Source organism: Vombatus ursinus, unplaced genomic scaffold, assembly GCF_900497805.2.
Source record: "Vombatus ursinus unplaced genomic scaffold, bare-nosed wombat genome assembly UNPS02005286.1, whole genome shotgun sequence".
NCBI lineage: Eukaryota > Metazoa > Chordata > Mammalia > Diprotodontia > Vombatidae > Vombatus > Vombatus ursinus.
The window spans coordinates 5,547,834-5,568,416 of NW_020945064.1; the positions used below are offsets into that span (position 1 = coordinate 5,547,834).

General features: G+C 38.1%; 1 protein-coding gene across 2 annotated transcripts in view; it reads left to right on the forward strand.

The window, feature by feature from the left end:
- Positions 1-20,583, forward strand: part of ANKRD11 (ankyrin repeat domain 11) — a 345,404-nt gene that overhangs the window by 238,831 nt on the left and 85,990 nt on the right. The gene's annotated exons all lie outside the window — the stretch shown is intronic.

Here is a 20,583-nt window from a genome sequence, read left to right on the forward strand (position 1 = left end):
TTAGCTAGTTAGCCTCTGAAGTACTTTAATGGAGAAGATTCTTTGGTCCTGTAATTCATATTGTTCCCTCTGGAACATTGCCACTTTAGGTCTCTAGCAATTGAGATTTAATCTGTCTTGAATCTTACTTCTTTTTTCTTTTTAACAAAAATTATTTAAAAAAATTTTTTTTTAAACATGTGTTTTTAAAACTTTGGGTTCCAAATTTTCTCCCTTCCTCCCTCCCCACCCACCCTCATTGAAAAGGCAAGCAACTCAATATAGGCTATGCATGTGCAGTTATGCAAAACACTTCCATAGTAGACATGCTGTGAAAAACTAACTCTATTTCCCTTAATCCTATCCCACCCCAGCATTTATTCTATTCTTTCTTTTGACCCTGTCCCTCCTCAGAAGTATTTGCTTCTGATTACCCCCTTTCCCAATCTGCCCTCCTCTCTATCATCCCCCTATTCTCTTGTCCCCTTGTCTTCCTATTTTCCTGTAGGTTAAGATGGATTTCCATACCCAATTGAGTGTGTATGTCATACCCTCCTTAAATCAAATCCTGTGAGAATAAGATTCACTCATTTCCTCTCACCTTCCCCTGGTTCCCCTCCATTGTAAGAGTCTTTTCCTTTCTGTTCTTTTTTGTGAGATAATTTACCCCATTCTACCTTTCCCTTTCTCCTTCTCCTAGTATAATCCTCTCTCACCCCTTAATTTTATTCTCCAGATATGACCCCTTCATCTTCAACTCACCCTGTGCCCTATATCTATCTATCTATCTATCCATCCATCTATCTATCTATACATATAATTTTTCACTTCCAACTATCCTAATACTGACAAAAGTCTCATGAGTTACAAATATCATCTTTCCATGCAGGAATGTAAACAGTTCAACCTTAATAAGTCTCTTATGATTTCTCCTTCCTGTTTACCTCTTCATGTTCCACTTGAGTCTTGCATTATTTTCTATTCAGCTCTGGTCTTTTCATTAAGAATGCCTGAAAGTCCTCTATTTCACTAATGACCATTTTTTCCCCTGAAGAATTGTACTCAATTTTGCTGGGTAGATGATTCTTGGTTGTAATCCCATCTCCTTTGCCCTCTGGAATATTATATTCCATGTCCTGTGGTCCCTTAATGTAGAAGCAGCTAAATCTTGTGTTATCCTGATTGTGTTTCCACAATACTTGAATTGTTTCTTTCTGGCTGCTTCTAATATATCTTCTAATATTTTCTCTTTAGGTCTCCAGCAATTGAGATTTAATCTGTCTTGAATCTTACTTCTTCACAAAGCCTTTCTGACCAGCATGATGTGCTATCTCCTTTTTTCAGTTACATAGCGCTTATGTGACAGTTTTGCCTTTTATTAGAGTATTTTTTTGCATGCATGCCTGCCTTTTCCCACTGCAGTGTAAGTTATTTGGGGTCAGAGAACTGGTTTTTTTTAATCTTCATATCCTCAATAGTTCCTGTAACCATGCCTTTATAGCAAGTAGATGCTTGATAAATATTTTTGTGTGAGATAGATGGCTTCCCAATCTCTTTGACTGCTTGCCTATTGAAGACTGAAATTATAAATGTGTCAGTTCTTTGTACATATTGGATATGAAACTTTTATCAGTATGATGTGATGCATATATTTTTTCTCACTCTACCAGTTAGTCACTAAACATTTATTAAGTGTTTACTGTGGGTCCGATTGCACTAAATACTGTGCATACAGATACAAGCAAAAAGATAGTCTTTTCCTTCTAAGTGCTTAGGCTCTAATAGGGGAAGAGGGATACATAAAAGGAGGGCATGGTGGGAATGAAGAGATGACCAGCCTTTGTCCTTAAATGGAGGTCCTGGAAGGAAGCTGTGTACCTTCCAATCAGGGTAAAGGGTACTTCTAAGGTGGGAGTTTTCTGGGCTGAATCCTCTAGGGATTATAGGAGCTTCATGTTGATTTATTGATAATTTTCTCAGCGTGAATCCTACCTAGGGGGCTCTACCATTAAGTAATGTTCTTGAGTTTATCAAACATTAGATTACTGTTTTCTTTGGATTCTTTTTCTTGTCTATCTAGATGAGTTGAAGAGGATATTAACAATTTTCAAAAGTAGAATTGCAGATCACAAATAACTACGTGAAATTGTGCTCTAAATCACTAATCGTAAGAGATGCAAATTAAAAAAAAAAGAAAGAAAGAAAACCAAAACCAGCTCTGAGGTTTTCCCTTATACCACACAATTTAGTAAAGATGGCAGAATATGAAAACTGTTGGAGGAACAATAGGAAGCCAGGGCCATTGATATTCCTGTCATAGATCAGAAAAGTTATTCAATAATTCTGGATTTTGGTTCAAAATTATGAAGGTCAACAAACACTTATTAAGTGCCTACCATGTGCCAGATGCTAAGCTGAGTTATAGGGATACAAATATAAACAAAAGGAAGAGAATCTCTTCCCTCAAGCTTACAGATTTCTAATGAGGTAAGACACTAGATAAAAGGGAGCTGAAAAGCCAGGAAGAGGGTAGTGAATACTGGAGAATTCAGAAATTGAGCCAGTTGAGGAAAGAAGGAAAGCCATGCTAAGCCCTTCCTCAAAATAGAGATTCTGGGGAGGACCCTACAGTGGGAAATAGGGGCCTGGGGCAAAGAGATATTCTGGGGTGAGGAGGCCGTAGACACTTCTGGTGGCTAGACATTGGTAGAGAAGTCTGGAGATTCAGAGTCAGAACCAGGAAGGGAAAGTGACTAAACTGTCCAACCCTTTGACCCAGTAATCCATCTTCTGGACATAAACCCAAAGACATCAGAAAAGGAAGAAAAAGTCCATTATATATGAAAATATTCAGAACAGCAACTCCTTGTTGGTAGTAAAGTATTTGAAATAATATGGGTGTCCATCAGGGGGAAAATGGCTAAAAACTTTGGATATAGAAATATGATGGATTATTTTTTCTTTCTTTTTTTAAAAATTAATTTCCTTTGAATTATCAGCAATCACTTCCATAAGCTTTTGAGTTTTAAATTTTTCTCTCCGTCCCTCCCCAAGAAGGCATGCAATCTGATATAGGCTATACATATACATTCCTATTAAACTTATCTTCACATTAGTGATGTTGTAAGTAAGAATTAGAACTAATAGGAGGAAACACCAGAAAGAGGAAACAAAACAAAACAGAAGAAAAAAAATAGCATATAGTATGCTTCAATCTGCATTCAAACTCCATAGTTCTTTCTTCACATGTGGATAGCATTTTCTATCATGAAGCCTTTGGAGATGTCTTAGATCCTTGTATTGCTGAGAAGGGTTAACTCTATCAATATTAGTCATCGCACAACGAAGCTGTTACTGTGTACAACGTTCTCCTGGTTCTGCTCACTTCACTCAGCATGAGTCCATACAAGTTTTTCCAGGTTTTTCTGAAGTCTGCCTGTTCATCATTTCTTACAGCACAATAGTATTCCATTACATTCATACACCACAACTTGTTCAGCCATTCCCCAATTGATGGGCATCGTCTCAATTTCCAATTCTTTGCCACCAGAAAAAGAGCTGCTATAAATATTTTTGTACATGTGGATCCTTTTCCCATTAGTATGATCTCTCTGGGATATAGCCCTAGAAGTGCTATTGCTGGGTCAAAGGGTATGCACATTTTTAAAGCCCTTTGGGCATAGTTCCAAATTGCTCTCCCAAATGGTTGGATCATTTCACAACTCCGCCAACAATGCATTAGTGTTCCAGTTTTCCCACATCTTCTGCAACATTTATCATTTTCTTGTTTTGTCATCTTGGCCAATCTGATAGGTGTGATGTGTGGTACCTCAGAGTTGTTTTGATTCGCATTTCTCTAATCATTAGTGATTTAGAACATTTTTTCATATCACTATAGATGGCTTTAATTTCTTCATCTGTTCATATCCTTTGACCATTTCTCAATTGGGGAATGACTTGCATTCTTATAAATTTGACTTAATTCTCTATATATTTTAGAATTGAGACCCTTATCAGAGAGACTAGTTGTAAAAATTCTTTCCCAGTTTTCTGCTTTCCTTCTAATCTTGGTTGCATTGATTTTGTGCAAAAACTTTTCAATTTAATGTAATCAAAGTTATCCATTTTGCATTTCATAATGTTCTCTATCTCCTGTTTGGTCATGAATTCTTCTGTTCTCCATAAATCTGATAGGTAACTGTTCCTTACTCTCTCAGTTTGCTTACAGTATCAGCCTTTATATCTAAATCGTGAACACATTTTGACTTTATTTTGGTATATGGTGTGAGAATTTGATCTATGCCTAGTTTTTGCCATACTCTCTTCCAGTTTTCCCAGCAGTTTTTGTCACGATGGAGTATTTTTAATCAGTTAAGAAATACAAAAATGAAGAATTCAGGTTGAAACACGGAAAGATTTTTAAATTGATGCAGAGTAAAATAAGCAGAAGAGAATCATATAGTGACTGCAACTATGTAAATGTGATCACTCAAAGTAAATGAAACTCAGATTAATGGAAAAACCTGTGAATGTCTCAGGAAACTGATAGTGCAACATACCTCTTTCCTTACTACCAGGACAGAATATTATCTACATTAATATACATGGTCTCTATTTCAGATGATTTTCCTCAATTGTTTTTCTATGTCACAAGGAAGCATTTAATCTGGAGGGAATACTGAGAGATAAATGTCATCTAAATACAAAGGGCCTCAATAAAACTTTTTAAAGGAATCTAATGAAGTCACAATTTTTGAACTTGTGAAATTCATAGTTCAGAAAAGATCAGCTACACTGGTAAGAAAATGTGGCTTTAAATTATTTAATGATACATGCACAGCGATTATGTATGTATACATATATATACACACATATATACACATATACATATGTGTGTGTGTATACACACACACACACGTAAATATCATTATGTATATCAGTAGCATAAATGATTGGTAATTTTTTGATTCAGAAATTTTAAGACTGTTGAGTGGAATAGGAGGATAGAAAATGAAAACTTTATTCAAATATCTGTACATTCCGCATCCTTTAGAAGCAACAACAGGAAAAAGAAGCAACTAGGTACTTATATTGATAAAACTTATTGATGAAGATATGGACCTTTTGCCTATCCTGGTAGGCTTTGAAGAACTAATGCTTTGTGTACAGTGAGGAAGTTACTTCAGTAAGAAATGGAATATTCAATAGCTCATATTTATAGTACTTGAAAGTTTACAAATTGTATCACATACATTATCTAATTTGAGCCTTATCTTAATTTTACAGTTTCGGAAACTTATTCACAAAGATGTTAAATGATATGCCTAATTCCTGTGTGTCTAAAGCAAAGGATTTTTAACCGATAACTTTTTTTTTTTTTTTAAATTTTATTACCCCCTCTCCCAATCTGCCATCCCCTCTATGATCTCCTCTTGCTCTCTTGTCCCCTTCCACCCCTATTTTCCTGTAGGGTAAGATAGATTTCCATACCCAATTGAGTGTGTATGTTATTTCCTCCTTAAGCCAAATTCTATAAGAATAAGATTCACTCATTCCCTCTCACCTTCCTCCATTTCCCCTCCACTGTAAAAGCCATTTCTTGTCTATTTCATGTGAGATAATTTACCCCATTCTACCTCTCCCTTTCTCGTTCTCTCAGTATAATCCTCTCTCACCCTTTAATGTTATTTTTTAGATATCATCCCTTCATCTTCCAACTCACCCTGTGCCCTCTGTCTACATCCCTCCAACTACCCTAATACTAAGAAAGGTCTCATGAGTTACAAATATCATCTTTCCATGCAGGAATGTAAACAGTTCAACCTTAATAAGTCTCTTATGATTTCTCTTTCCTATTTACCTCTTCATGTTTGACTTGAATCTTGTATTTGAAAGCCAAATTTTCTATTCAGCTCTGGTCTTTTCATCAAGAATGCTTGAGAGTCCCTTATTTCACTGAATGACCATTTTTCCCCCTGAAGGATTATGCTCAGTTTTGATGGGTAGGTGATTTTTGGTTGCAATCCTATCTCCTTTGCCCTCCGGAATATCATATTCCAAGCCCTCTGGTCCCCTAATATAGAAGCTGCTAAATCCTGTGTTATCCTGATTGTGTTTCCACAATACATGAATTGTTTCTTTCTAGCTGCTTGCAATATTTTCTCCTTGACCTGGGAATTCTCAAATTTGGCTACAGTATTCCTAGGAGTTTTCCTTTGGGAATCTCTTTCAGGAGGTGATCAGTGAATTCTTTCAATTTCTATTTTGCCGTGTGGTTCTAAAATATCAGGGCAGTTTTCCTTGATAATTTCTTGAAAGATGATGTTTAGGCTCTTTTTTGATTATGGGTTTCAGATAGTCCAGTAATTTTTAAATTCTCTCTCCTGGATCTATTTTCCAGTTCAGTTGTTTTTCCGGTAAGATATTTCATATTCTCTTCTATTTTTTCATCCTTTTGAATGTGTTTTACAGTGTCTTGATTTCTCGTAAAGTCACTAGCTTCCAATTGCTCCATTCTAATATTTAAGAAAGTATTTTTTTCAGTAAGCTTTTGGATTTCCTTTTCCATTTGGCCAATTTTGCTTTTTAAGGCATTCTTCTCCTCATTGGCTCTTTCAATCTCATTCGCCATTTGGGTTAGGCTAGTTTTTAAGGTGTTATTTTCTTCAGTATTTTTTTGGGTTTCCTTTAGCAAGCCGTTGACTTGTTTTTCATGATTTTCTTACATCACTGTCAGTTTTTCCTCTACTTCTCTTACTTGCTTCTCAAAATTCTTTTTGAGCTCTTTCATGGCGTGGGACCCATTCATATTTTTCTTGGAGGTTTTGGATGTAGGAGCTTTCACTTTGTTGTCTTCTTCTAGTTGTATGTTTTGATCTTCTTTGTCACCAAAGTAAGATTCTATGGTCTGACTCTTTTTTGCGCTGCTTGCTCATGATCCCAGCCAATTACTTGAGTTATAAACTCTTTGTTAAGGTAGGAGTCTGCTTCCAGTGTGGATAATGCACTGTCCCCAGTTTCAGAGGTTTTGTGCAGCTGTTTTCAGAGATACTTCTAGGGACCTGTAAATTTTCAGTTCTTCAAGGTGCTATGATCAAGAGCAACATGTTTACTCCTTTCCTGGCCTGTGCTCTGGTCTGTGAGTGATCACAAGTACTCTTTTCTGCCTTGGAACTGTGAGGAGGATTTCCTCTCCACTACCACTACAAGCTCCATCATGCCAGCGCTCCTCCTCGCCCCAGAACTGTGACCCAGATCCAAACACGGGCAAAGCAAGAGAATCCTGCACCAGCAGAGAGATCCCTGCAATCCCCCTCTGATCAGCCACTGGATTCCCCCTCAGTCTATGGCTCAGAACTTCTGGAGGCAGCCGCTGCCCCAGGGGCCGAGCTTGGGGACTGGGGCTGGAACTACGCTTCACTCTCTCTCTCACCATAGACACAGACTTTTCCCACTGACCTTCTAAGTTGTCTTTGGCTTTTGTGAGTTGAGAAGTCTAGAAACCGCCACAGCTGCCCGTGATTCAGTCCTCTGAGGGCTGCTCCAGGTTTGCTGAGGCCTGCCTTGCCTGAGCACCCATGCCGAACTGCCCTCCTTTCCCCATTCGGTGCGATATACTTTTCCCAATCAACCATCCAGGCTGTCTTGCCCTGGAAATTTGTTTCATTCTGTCTTTTTGTGGGTTCTGCTGCTTTAGAATTTGTTTAGAGCCATTTTTATAGGTATTTGGAGGGGTTTGGGAGAGAACTCAAACAAGTCACTGCTTTTACTCTGCCATCTTGACTCCTCCTCCATAACATTTTAAAATAGAATGATTTGATAACTGTTTTGATGTAATTTATTTCTTTTGTAAATTCTCTGGACTTTATTTTATGCATTTAAAAGCAACACCCTGAAAAGGGGTTACATGGGTTTCACAAGACTTCCAAAAGGGATCAGACATAAAACAGTTTTAAGAACCCCTAAATCAGGATTTTGCACCCTGATCTTCCTGATTCCATATTAGCCTTTTTATCTAGTATTTCATGCTGCTTCTCATGGAAATTGTTTTAGGGCCTTAAGATTTGGCACAGTTGCAGATTCAGAAGAGTTAATAAGTAGCTTACAGGGAGGTCTATATTCAGAATAGAGTAACTGGATTAGAGTATGTTTTGTTAAGAAGTTAGATTTAACAAGATATATTTAATATTGTCCTAATGTTAATAGAATTATTTCCCAAAAGATCTTCCTGTAATGCCTTACTATGGCATGGAAATGACCCTGGAGTTCTTAAAGGCTATTCCACCTGAACAGAACATTTTCATTATCTAACGAACTGGAATGGGTTTCCACATGACCTTAGTGATATGTTATCTTGCCATTTTCCCAAGGACTGGCATAACTATATTTTTATTGTGAGAAACTTTTGCTTTTGAGGCACAAGGCATTTTTCAGTCATAGCAACTTTGAAAAACCAGGTATCAAATTGGGGTTGGGGGATATGCGTGGTGTGACTACCCATACCAAGCAAATTATAAATTCTTGAAGCATTGAAATAAAATGCTACAGAATATTAATATTTTATAATGGTTTACAATATATTAATATTTTCCTTATTTCTAACTTGGCTGCACTATCTTGAGACTTCTCTGACCTTTTTATCTTGCCCCCACATTGCTTACCTTATCTCCTGTGCCCTCACTTTTCATCATCCTTTTCTGTTTTGTCTTTTCTACATTAGATTGTAAGCTCCTTGAGGATAGGGATCTTCTTTTTTGGTTTATTTTTCATATTTGTGTCCCTGGTGTTAGCATTAAGGTGGATGCTTAATAAATGTTTATTGATTATTGAATATATTGTAATCACTAATAATAATTTTTAGAGCTCAGCTACCTCTTCATTCTTTTATCCCTTAAAGTTTTAAGATGAATTAGCTGATGAGAAACATCTTGATAATAGTACTTCTCAGTATACAGTGGCTATCTTGTACAGAGGGACTAAGGGAAAAAAAACTTCACTGACTAAAATTTCCGTTGTAACCAAATCAACAATATATTGTTTAAAATTTTTTAAAAATATTTTCCAATTATCAAGCTTTTATTTTTTCTTTTGTCTTCCCCAACCCGTCTACATGAAAAACTAAAACTGTGTGTCATATGAGCGTAGTTCAACAGAAGAAGTTTCCACATTAGCCATGTCCAAAAATGTGTTTTTCATAGTACTTTATCTCTCTGTCATAGAGTGGACATCATCCTTCGTTATTAATATTTTGAAATCCTGGTTGATCATTGTGTGGCTCAAACTTCTTGTTTTTATAATTGTTCATTTATCATAATGTTGAAATCATCACATAAATTCTCCTAGTTCTGCTTAGTTTACTCTGTATCAGTTAATGCAAATATTCCTAGGTTTCTCTGAATTCATCTTTTATTACAGCTCAATAGTATTCATTACATTCATATATGATAACTTGTTTAGCTATTCCCCAATCATTAGAAATTATCCCTTAGCTTCCAGATCTTTCCCACTGTAAAAAGAATTGATATACCATTTTTGTAAGTCTTGGACCTTTCTGCTTTGATTTCTTTTGGTTGTACCCTTGTATTGAAATTGTTGGGTTAATGGTTCAGTTACTCAGTTCAGTAACTGAAAAATTCCAAATTGCTTTCCAGAATGGCGTTACTAATTCATAGCTTCAAAAACAGGACAAAATTATTCCTGTTTTTGTGAAGCCCCTCCAACATTTGTGATCTTTTTTGTCAGTTTTAGGGGGTTGAAGCGTAAATTCAGCATTGCTTTAATTTGCATTTCTGTAATTATGATTTATTTGAAACTCTGTTTTCATTTGGCTGTCAATAGCTTGGCTTTCTTTTCCTTGGGAACTGACTTTATCACCATAGAGCATTTGTCAAATAGAGAGTGCCCTTATTCTTATAAATTGGGACCCGTTTGTTTTATATATTGGAAACGACCTTTTTCAGAGCAAATTGCCCAAGGATATTTTTCTAGTTAAAAATTTCTCTCTTCATCTTGAAGAAATCTAAGGATTCAGAAAAGTGAAGATGAGGAGGGAGGTCATTCCAGCTTACGAGACAGTTTGTGCCAAGACATGGAGGTGAAAAATGGAATGACATATGTGAGGAACAAGAAATAGACCACTCTGCTCTTCGCTCTCCCTACCCATGTACTCTGTGGTTCAGTGACACTGGTCCCGTTGCTGTTCCTTTATTCCTATCTATCTCCTATGCCAGGAACCTCCGTCTCTCTCTCTCTCTCTCTCTCTGTCTCTGTTTCTCTCCCTCCCTCCCCCCATTTTGTTTAAATGCTATCCAAAATCCAGATTTCTAGGAGAGACATTTCCTTATCCTTTTCAATGCTACTACCTTCCCTCTGTTGTTCATCACTAATTTGTCCTGCCTTTCTCTATTCTTACAGACTACTTTGTTGCCTCCCCTAGTAGATTGTGACCTCCTTGACAGTGGGAACTGTTTTTTACTTTTTCTGTGCCTGGCACCAAGTAGGTATTTATTGATTATGGTTGTAAATAAAGCCTAGAACCAGATTGTTAAGAACTTTAAGAACCAAACACAGTACTTTCTAGTTTATTCTAGTGGTATTAAGTAGTCACTGAAGCTGGGAACTGACATGATCCAGATTTGTGCTGTAGGAGTATCAATTTGGGAGCCCTCTGAAAGGCTTGGGTCAGGACTTGGGGCAGGTAGTTTCATCAGTAAGCTTTTTCATTAACAATACAGGGCAGAAGTTATATGGGCCTAAACTAGAGTGGTTGCGATGTGAATGAATGGGGAGTGTGGAGGGTGGAAGTAAGAGATGCCTTAGAAGTGGAATTGAGGAGACTTTGCGACTTGTTGGATTTGGGGAGTGTGGGTAAATAAAGAGTTAAGAATGACACCGAGATTGTGAATCTAGATGTCTGGAGGAATGGTGCTGCCCTTAATGGAATTAGGGAAGTTTAGGAAAACAGTGGGTTTAAGAGGAAAAGTAGTGAATTATTTTTTAGATAATTCAGTTTGAGATGTCTTTGGAATATCCAATTGTAATTATCTATTAATCAATTGGTATTTTGGGACTGGAGTGCAGAAAAGAACTAAATATATAAATGTGAGAGTCATCTGAATATTGATAATACTAATAATAGCTAATGGTTACATGGAACTTTAAAGTTTACAAAAGGCATTTTATTTATGTTAACATAAATTTGATTCTCACAGCAATCTTGTCAAGTAGGTTCTATAATTAGTCCCATTTAACTGGCCAAGAACCTGAGTGACTTGTTTAGGGCCACACAGCCAGTAAGTAGCAAGATTGGAATTTGGATCCCCCTGACTCCAAGTCTGGTGCTCCATCCACTAGGACACTTAAAAGCCTTCAGCTCTCAGTCATATTTAAAGCCATGAGACCTGATGAGAATACTGAAAAAGAGGGTATTGAGAAATCAGATGCCCAGGACAGAGTACATCCACAGGAAAGGAGACTAAGAAAAAGAACCATCAAAGCAGAACAGTGCCATAAATAAATGGGCAGTGTCATAAAAATTCCAAGAGAATGGAGTATATTCTCTCCATCATTCAAGAAGCATTTTTTAATTGGACTTTGTAGAATTTATTAATCAGGCTTTGTCATGCTTTTAATGCCACCATCCCCACTCCTCTCTTAGCTTCTCTGTTATTGTCAAAGGCAACACCATCCTTCTGGTTCCTCTGGCTTACAACCTAGGGGTCATCCTGGACATCTTACCATCTCTCACATACACTCCCCACACCTCTACCTACCCACCCCTTACCCCATATGCCAAGGCCTGTCAATTTCACCTTTGTAGCATCTCTCACATATGCCTCCTTCTCTTCTCTGATACTGTCCCTACCCTGATACAGACCCTCATTACCTCATGTCTAGACTATTACAGTAGCCTACTGGTGGGTCTGCCTGCCTCAAGTCTCTCCCCACTCCATTCAGCCACTAAATTTTCCTAAAACACACGTTTGATCTTTCCAGTAAACTACTCAGTAAACTCCAGTGGCTCCCTGTTGTCTCTAGAGACAAATGAAAAATCCTCTACTTGGCATTCAAAACCCTGCATAAACTAGCCCTCTCTATCTTTCTAATCTTCTTACACTTTACTTCCCAACCTGCACTCTTTGATCCAGTGACACTGGCCTCCTGGCTGTTCCACAGATTAGCCATTCTGTGTCTCAGCTTTGGGCCTTTTCTCTGGCCGTTAACCATGCCGAGAGCTCTCCCTCCTCCACTCCATATGCTGACCTGTTAACTTTCTTTAAGCCCTAATTAAAATCCCTTTTACTGGAAGCCTTCCTCAACTCCTCTTGATTCTGGTGCCTTCCTTCTGTTAATTATTTCCTCTTGATCCTCTGTATATATTTGTTTGCACAGTGTCTATTCCCATTAGATTTTCACCTTCTTGAGGACAATGGCTCTCTTTTGCCTCTTTTTGTGTCCCCAGCACTTAGCACAGTACCAGGTACATAGCAGATACTTAATTAGTGTTTGAGTTATTGATTGCTACCCAGAAAAGCAGAGACAGTCCTTGCCCTCTGGGAACATGCATTCTTTTAATAGACAACATGGTCTAGGTATTCTGGGTATCACTAGGTATACACAAGATATATACTGAGTCAATCAGGGGTTCCTAACTTTTGGAGGGTTGTCAATAGACCATTTTGGCAGTCTCTTGAAGTCTGTGTTTCTTTTCTCTGAATGTTTTTAAATGCATAATTAAGTTCACAATGGAAACAAATTATATTAACCTGTAGTTATCGGTATATTAAAAAACAAAGTTAGTGGACTCTGGAAAAGGAGATGCACATAGTCTGAGAGAGGAAGAGACAGAGGTAGTCGGTAGGGATCTGAATGTTCATCTCCAGGGGAGGTTGGATTTGAGCAGTCTTGAAGGAAGTGTTCTGAAGAACCAGGAGTGTGGTTCAGGGAGGTACAGCGTTCATTCTAGAGTGAAAGAGAGCCAGTGCAGAGGTCCAGAGGTAAGAGGTGGAGTGTATAGTATTTGAAGAACTAAACACAAGACAATATAGGGTCCATGGAGGAAAGTATGGTATAAGAAGTCTGGAAGTAGGGAGTGGCCAGGTTGAGAAGCCCTTGGGCACAGGAGGGATGACACGATCAGACCTGAGCTTTGCAGAGCTTAGCCGCGTGTGGCGACACATGAAGCAGGGAGATGATCTGCAAGGCTGTTCCAGTAATTCAGGCAAGGCTCAATGAGGACCTGGACTAGACTTGTGGCTCTATGAATGGAGAAAAGATCGAAGGAATATTGTGTAGGTAAGGGTGAAAACAGAAGGCGTCTAGATGGCCCAGTGGATAGAACCCTGGGCCTGGAGTCAGGAAGACCTGAGGTCAAATGTGGCCTCAGACATTCACTACCTGTGTGATCCTGGGCAAGCCGCTTCAGTATCTTTGCCAAGAAAACCCCATGGACTCCATTGGCATGTTACGGTCCACATGGTCACAATGAGTTGGAGAAGACTGAACAACAAGAACAAAAGGTAAAAACAATAATATTTAAAAATAGTTAGGGGCACATAGATTCAGTATGAGTAAGAAGTCATGGGTGACACTGACATTGCAAGCCTGGGTTATACAGAATGGTAGTCCCCTTAACAATTATGAAGGAGTTTGAGATGCCATGGGCCATCTATTCAGGATGTCTCATAGGCAAGTGTTGATGCTGGACTGTTGCCAACCAGAGAGAATTGAGCTAGATATATAGGTGTGGGGATCATTTGTGTATAAATGATGATTAAGCCCATGGAGGAGTCAGCTGATAAGCAGTGCCAAATGATACAAGAAGATCACAAAGACTGAGAACTTGGAGAGGAGGTAACAAAACATACCTTGCCCTCTCTTGCCAGAAAGATGGCGAAACTATTAGAACAAAGTATTGTATACAGTATCACACAAGGTTCATTTCTATATTAGATTTTCTGAAGCAGATGTTTTTGCCTAATTTATTGCAGGAGGAAGGTTCAAATTTAGTAACAAGGAAAAGTCTGCAAGGTACGAACAGAAGACATCAATAAATTTTTTTTTTTTAATGAATGAGTACTGAAGGAGAGACCTGATATATTTGCCACATTTGGTGGACATCACTTTTAATCACAGTTACACAGTAGTTCATAGGTAGATTGTAGAATTAACTTAATGACTATAAAACAATAATCTTTGCATTTGTTTTTGTAATCATTTCCATGACCACTGATAGCACTGTCATACTCCAGTGTTGGGCTTTTAGCTAGTGAGATTCAAGTACCAACTAACAATAACAAGTCTGTATAAAAATTTCCTGTATTTATTCAGCCTTTGAGCCTGAAAGTTTCTCCTATTTTGCCTCTTTAATACTGTGGCTAAGATTTAATTAGAAGAAAAAGGAAGAATAGAAGTTAATCGTATTTGTTTTACGTCCTAGACGTTTTGGGAAGGGCATACTTGGTCACTTCCACATACTGTACATATATTAATGAAATGGGGAAAAAATAATAAGCCAGACTTTTAGAGACTCAATTGACCCTGTGATTTCACTCATTAAGATATTCCCATCAATGATATATATTTCAACCAATCTATGCCTGCCTATCCTATATACTCTTTACATGTCCTCTTATAAGTTCATCACAGAGAATCTGTTTAAGAGGTTAGTGACCTTCCCCACTTTCACTTGCTATCTTTCTCCTATGTGACCAGTTCATCATTTTTAAAAGGTGTTTTCCTTATTCTTTATTCTTGTTCTTTGACATCTTATATTGCAACTTGCCTACATGTACCTTAGTGTCTCCATTTCCTTCTGTGTGCTTCTCTCGTTCTGTTTTCTAAAGACTAGTATGTTTTGTGGTCTTTAGTTATATGTCTACATCCTAAAATACTGGCATGTTAATATGAACCTCTGATTCTGGGAGCTATTTGGGACTGTTAAAGGAACTTTGTAATATACTACAGACAATCCAGCCCACTTTCCTACTTTTTAGTTCTGGCACCAGCTTATTTCCGTTTGCCTTTTTTTAAAAAATCTACATAAAAATAATTGATACATAATTGGGCATGGTGATATAGTGTGCATGTTTATATTCCTATGTATTTGTGTAATGTATATGTACTCATTGACAAGCTCTTGGGCAGGGCTTCTTAACCTTTTTATGTGCAACGGACATCTTTTCCAGTTTGGTGAAGCCTGTTGTACTTTCTGTAGAATGTTTTTGTTTTTTTTTTTTTTTAAATTAATTTATTTTCAGTTTTCAACATTGACTTCTACAAGATTTTGAGTTCCAAGTTTTTTCCCCATCTCACCCCTCTGCCACCCCAAGATGGCATGCATTCTGAATACCCTTTCCCCCAATTTGCCCTCCCTTCTATCACCCCCCCATCTCCTTTCTCTTCTGTTTTCCTATAAGGCAGGATAGATTTCTATACTCCATTGCCTGTATATCTTATTTCCCAGTTGCATGTGAAAATAATTTTTAACATTTGTTTTTGAATCTTTGGGTTCCAAATTCTCTCCCTTCCTCCCTCCCCGCCCACCCTCATTGAGAAGGCAAGCAATGTAGGTTATGCATGTGTAGTCTTGCAAAACACTTCCACGATAGTCATATTGTGCAAAACTAACGGTATTTCCCTTTATCCTATCCCACCCCCCCATTTATTCTATTCTCTTTGACCCTGTCTCTTCTCAAAAGTGTTTGCTTCTGATTACCCCTTCCCTCAGTCTTCCCTCCCTTCCATCATCCCCCTGCTCTCTTATTCCTTTCCCCCCTATTTTCCTGTAGGGTAAGATAGATTTCCATACCCAATTGAGTGTGTATGTTATTCCCTCCTTTAGCCAAATCCATTGAGAGTAAGATTCACTCCTTCTCTCGTTTACCTCCCCCCTCTTCCCCTTCACTGTAAAAGCCTTTTCTTGTCTGTTTTATGTGAGATAATTTACTGTATTCTACTTCTCCCAGTATAATCCTCTCTCACTCCTTAATGTTATTTTTTTAGATATCATCCCTTCATCTTCCAACTCACCCTGTGCCCTCTGTCTATATATATATTTCCCTCCAACTACCCTAATACTGAGGAAGGTCCCATGAGTTACAAATAACATCTTTCCATGTAGGAAAATAAACAGTTCAACTTTAATAAGTCCGTTATGATTTCTCTTTCATATTTACCTTTTCATGCTTCTCTTGAATCTTGTATTTGAAAGTCGTTTTCTATTTAGTTCTGGTGTTTTCATCAAGAATGCTCGAAAGTCCTCTATTTCACTGAATATCCATTTTTTCCTCTGAAGAATTATGCACAGTTTTGCTGGGTAGGTGATTATTGGTTTTAATCTTAGCTCCTTTGCCCTCCGGAATATCATATTCCAAGCCCTCTGGTCCCTTAATGTATAAGCTGGTAAATCTTGTGTTATCCTGATTGTGTTTCCACAATACTTGAATTGTTTCTTTCTGGCTGCTTGCAATATTTTCTCTTTGACCAGGGATCTCTGGAATTTGGCTATAACATTCCTAGGAGTTTTCCTTTGAGGATCTTTTTCTGGAGGTGATTGGTGGATTCTTTCAATTTCTATTTTACCCTCTGGTTCTAGAATATCAGGGCGGTTTTCCTTGATAATTTCTTGAAAGATGATATCTAGGCTTTTTTTTTTTTTATAAATCACGGGTTTCAGGTAGTCCAATAATTTTTAAATTCTCTCTCCTGGACCTATTTTTCAGGTCAGTTGTTTTTCTAATGAGATATTTCACATTGTCTTCTATTTTTTCATTCTTTCGGTTTTGTTTTAGTAATGTCTTGATTTCTCATAAAGTCATTAGCTTCCATTTGTTCCATTTTTAATTTTTAAGGGATTATTTTCTTCAGTGAGCTTTTGGACCTGCTTTTGCATTTGGCCTGCTTTTTAAGGCATTCTTCTCCTTGTTGGCTTTTTGGACCTCTTTTGCCATTTGGGTCAGTCTGTTTTTTAAGGTGTTATTTTCTTCAGTATTTTTTTTGAGTATCCTTTAGCAAGCTATTGACTTGTTTTTCATGATTTTCTTGTATCACTCTCATTTTTCTTGCCAATTTTTGTTCTGCTTCTCAAAATCCTTTTTGAGCTTTTTCATAGCTAGGACCAATTCTTATTTTTCTTGGAGGCATTGGATGTAGGAGCTTTGACTTTGTTGTCATCTTCTAATTGTATGTTTTGATCTTCCTTGTCACCAAAGGAAGATTCTGTAGTCTGATTTTTTTTTTGAGCTGTTTGTTCATGTTTCTAGCCACTTACCTGACTTTTAAACTCTTTGTTAAGGTAGGGCTCTGCTTCTAGTGTGAAGGATGTACTGTCCCCAGCTTCAGGGGTTTTGTGCAGCTGTTTTCAGATATACTTCTAGGGACCTGTAAATTTTCTGTTCTTCCAAGGTGGTATGACCTAAGGATAGATGTTTAGTCCTCTCCTGACCTGTGCTGTGGTCTATGAGTGACCACAAGCATTCTTTTCTGCCTTGGAACTGTGAGGAGGATTCGCTCTCCACCTCCACCACAAGCTCTGCCATGCCAGCGCTCCTTCTCGCTCCAGGACCACCACCCAGCACTGCTACCCAGATCCATGCACAGACAAAGCTAGAGAGTCCTGCCTCAGCACCAGCAAAGAGATCCCTGTAATGCCCCTTTGATCAGCTGCTTGATGTCCCCACCATCTATGTGGGCCGAGAGCTCCAGAAGCAACCTCCACCCCATGGCTGAGGCCAGTCGGTGCTCCTTTCTCACCTCATCCAACAGATCTTTCCTACTGACCTTCTAAGTTGTCTTTGGCATTTGGCATTTGAGAAGTCTGGAAACTGCTACAACTACCAATGATTCAGTCCCCTGAGGCCTTGTGTTTGCTGAGGGCCAGTCTTTGCCCGTGCAGCCCACCCTGGACTATGCTCCTCTCCCAGCCATCACCACAGACCTTTTCCGTCAACCATCCAGGTTATCTTGGTCTGGAAATTGTCTTTTTGTGGGTTCTGCTGCTCGAGAATTTGTTTAGAGTCCATTTTTACAGTTATTTGGAGGGGTTTGGGGGAAAGCTCAAGCAAGTCACTGCTTTTACTCCACCATCTTGGCTCTGCCCCTCTCTTTGCAGAATGTTTTAAAATATATAAATAAAATGCTTAAGATGACAAAGAAAACTAGTTATCTACAATTTTAAAAGTGTATGAATCCCAAGTTAAGAATCTCTGCTTTAGTTAGTGAGGAATGGGTTTCAAGATGTGTAACCGGAATTTTTTCAAAGTTTCCATTATTTGAGAATTTTTTAAAATTAAGACTCATAACTGAGGTTTCCGAAAATTCTATATTGAAATAGCATATATGTTTGTATCTGTCTTCTTTTGACATAATACCAGTCCTTGCTTGATCCTTTTGCCTTGCCATGACCTACCATTATAAATGAAATCATATTTGCCTACAGTGATTTCATTTGCTATTATGAGCTACTTTCATGTAAGTGTATTTAAAAAATTTATTCATGTATTTCCTTGTTCTTTATGGAATGTTTTAGGAAAGTTTATTTGCGACTGTGCAGAATTTTTCTTGGCCATGAAGAAATATTAATAAGATAATCTTTGTAATAGATTTTTTTAATTTTTATAATAGTAGCTATTTTAATAGCTAATATTTATATGGTGGTTCCTATGTGCCAGGCACTGTGCACTTTAAAATTTTTACCTCATTTGATCCTCACAAAAACCCTGAGAGATAGGTGCTATTATTACCCCCATTTTACAGTGATGATACTGAGGCAAACAGGTTAAGTGGCTTATCCAGGTCACCAAGTTAGAAGTATTGGAGGCCAGATTTGGACTCGGGTCTTCTGGATTCCACGCTCGCCGTTTCTATCCACTGCCCTAGCCAGCTGTTACAATCAAAGTTCTCTCGTTTCTAGTTTAAATGTGGTAGTTGGCTCTTTAGAGGTGATGTTTCTCAGCTAGTGAATCCTCTAGTTAGTCCCAACAAGCAATTTTACTAAAATAAAATGCAGCTTTTTGATTGCTTATTTTAAAAAAAAAAGTTTTTTTTTTTTTCTGAGAGTTTTGCTTTTCTCTTTGAAGATATTTATTTTCAGAAGCCTCCATACACATTATCTCATCTGACAGGTATTTTGAGATACATTAAAATCATTCTTGCTTCCCAGGCTCTTTTCTGTTTGAACATAATAGAAGCGTTAAGTATGACTATAACAGTAATATTTTGATAAATAGATCCAAATGAAAGTTGTCCACTCACAGGCAGTCATCTTTCAGAGCCATAACTAGCAATTCCATTGCCAGGGGCAAGTGCCTTAAAAAATGTTGGTAGGTGGAGGAGAGAGACACAGAGTTCTTCCTCTGCTCTCCAGATAGATCGCTGCAACAGGGAAAGCCAGGTTAGATGAGTTAGGGAGCAGGTGACTTCAAGTGTTGCCAGACTGCAGGAGCTTGTCTTGTGAAAATAAGCACTAGCCTTCACTTTCTTTGATTCCTGTTTGGCTTTCCTCTTTAATCCTGTACTCACACATTCAATCAGTAGAGTATAGTTGTGACAAGTTGGAGAATCTTGTGACAATGCAGCTTCAGATGATGACCAACACTACCTCTTTCTTCAACCCCAGAGGAGGACGCTGGTGGTAGGGATGGGAAGATGTAGTGGAATGTTTCTCTCTTCCTTGTGCCACCTAGGGGAGAGAAAGGGGAATAGTCTCGTCTTGAATATAGAGGGTAACCAGCCATTGAGGTTAGGGGGTCAGAGTACTCTTTGAGGATCTGGGTATACCTTCAAAATTTTGAGTCCTATTTGCCCCACCTTAGGCTCTGAACCTTGAGAGGTTGGTTATTTATCCCAGTAATGTTGTCCATTGCACTCCTCTTGGAGAGTTTTCTTCTACAGCCACAGTGCATTTTTTGTATTTCCTGGATAGTACTATAATTCATCAAATCTTTACTCTTTTACTGTAATTCTGATGATTCGAAATAGCCAAAAGTAATTTAGAGCCATAGTGATGAACTTGATGGGTCAGCTAGGTGGTGCAGTGGTTAGAGTGTGGGCCCAGAGTCAGGAAGACTCATCTTCATGAGTTCAAATTTGGCCTCAGACACTTCCTAGTTGTGTGATCCTGGGCAAGTCACTTAACCCTGTCTGCCTTAGTTCCGTCATGTGTAAAATGAGCTAGAGAAGGAAATGGCAAACCACCCTAGTATCTTTGCAAAGAAAACCCTAAATTGGGTTATGAAGAGTCAGACACAACTGAAAAACAATTGAAAAACAACAAAAGGCCTCTTCTAGTTCTAAATACAATTTCTCTAAGGGCCTCCTTAATGAGCGAGAAAAAAGGAGAATTTTCGATTAAAAAATACAATCTCTTCCTTTGTCAAATGAGGACAGTAACCTGAGAGAAATACCCATTTTATGGTGCCATTGTGAAGATGAAATTGGAGAGGTTTGCAGATTATATATAGTAGGACACAAATGTGATTTATATATGTGACAAAACAGATGTGCTATATAATGCACAGTAGTAGAACTTAATGTAATTGTAACACATAAGTGCTCTTCATTTCAAGCATAAACACCTTCCCTACCTATTCTGTGACTGACTTTTCT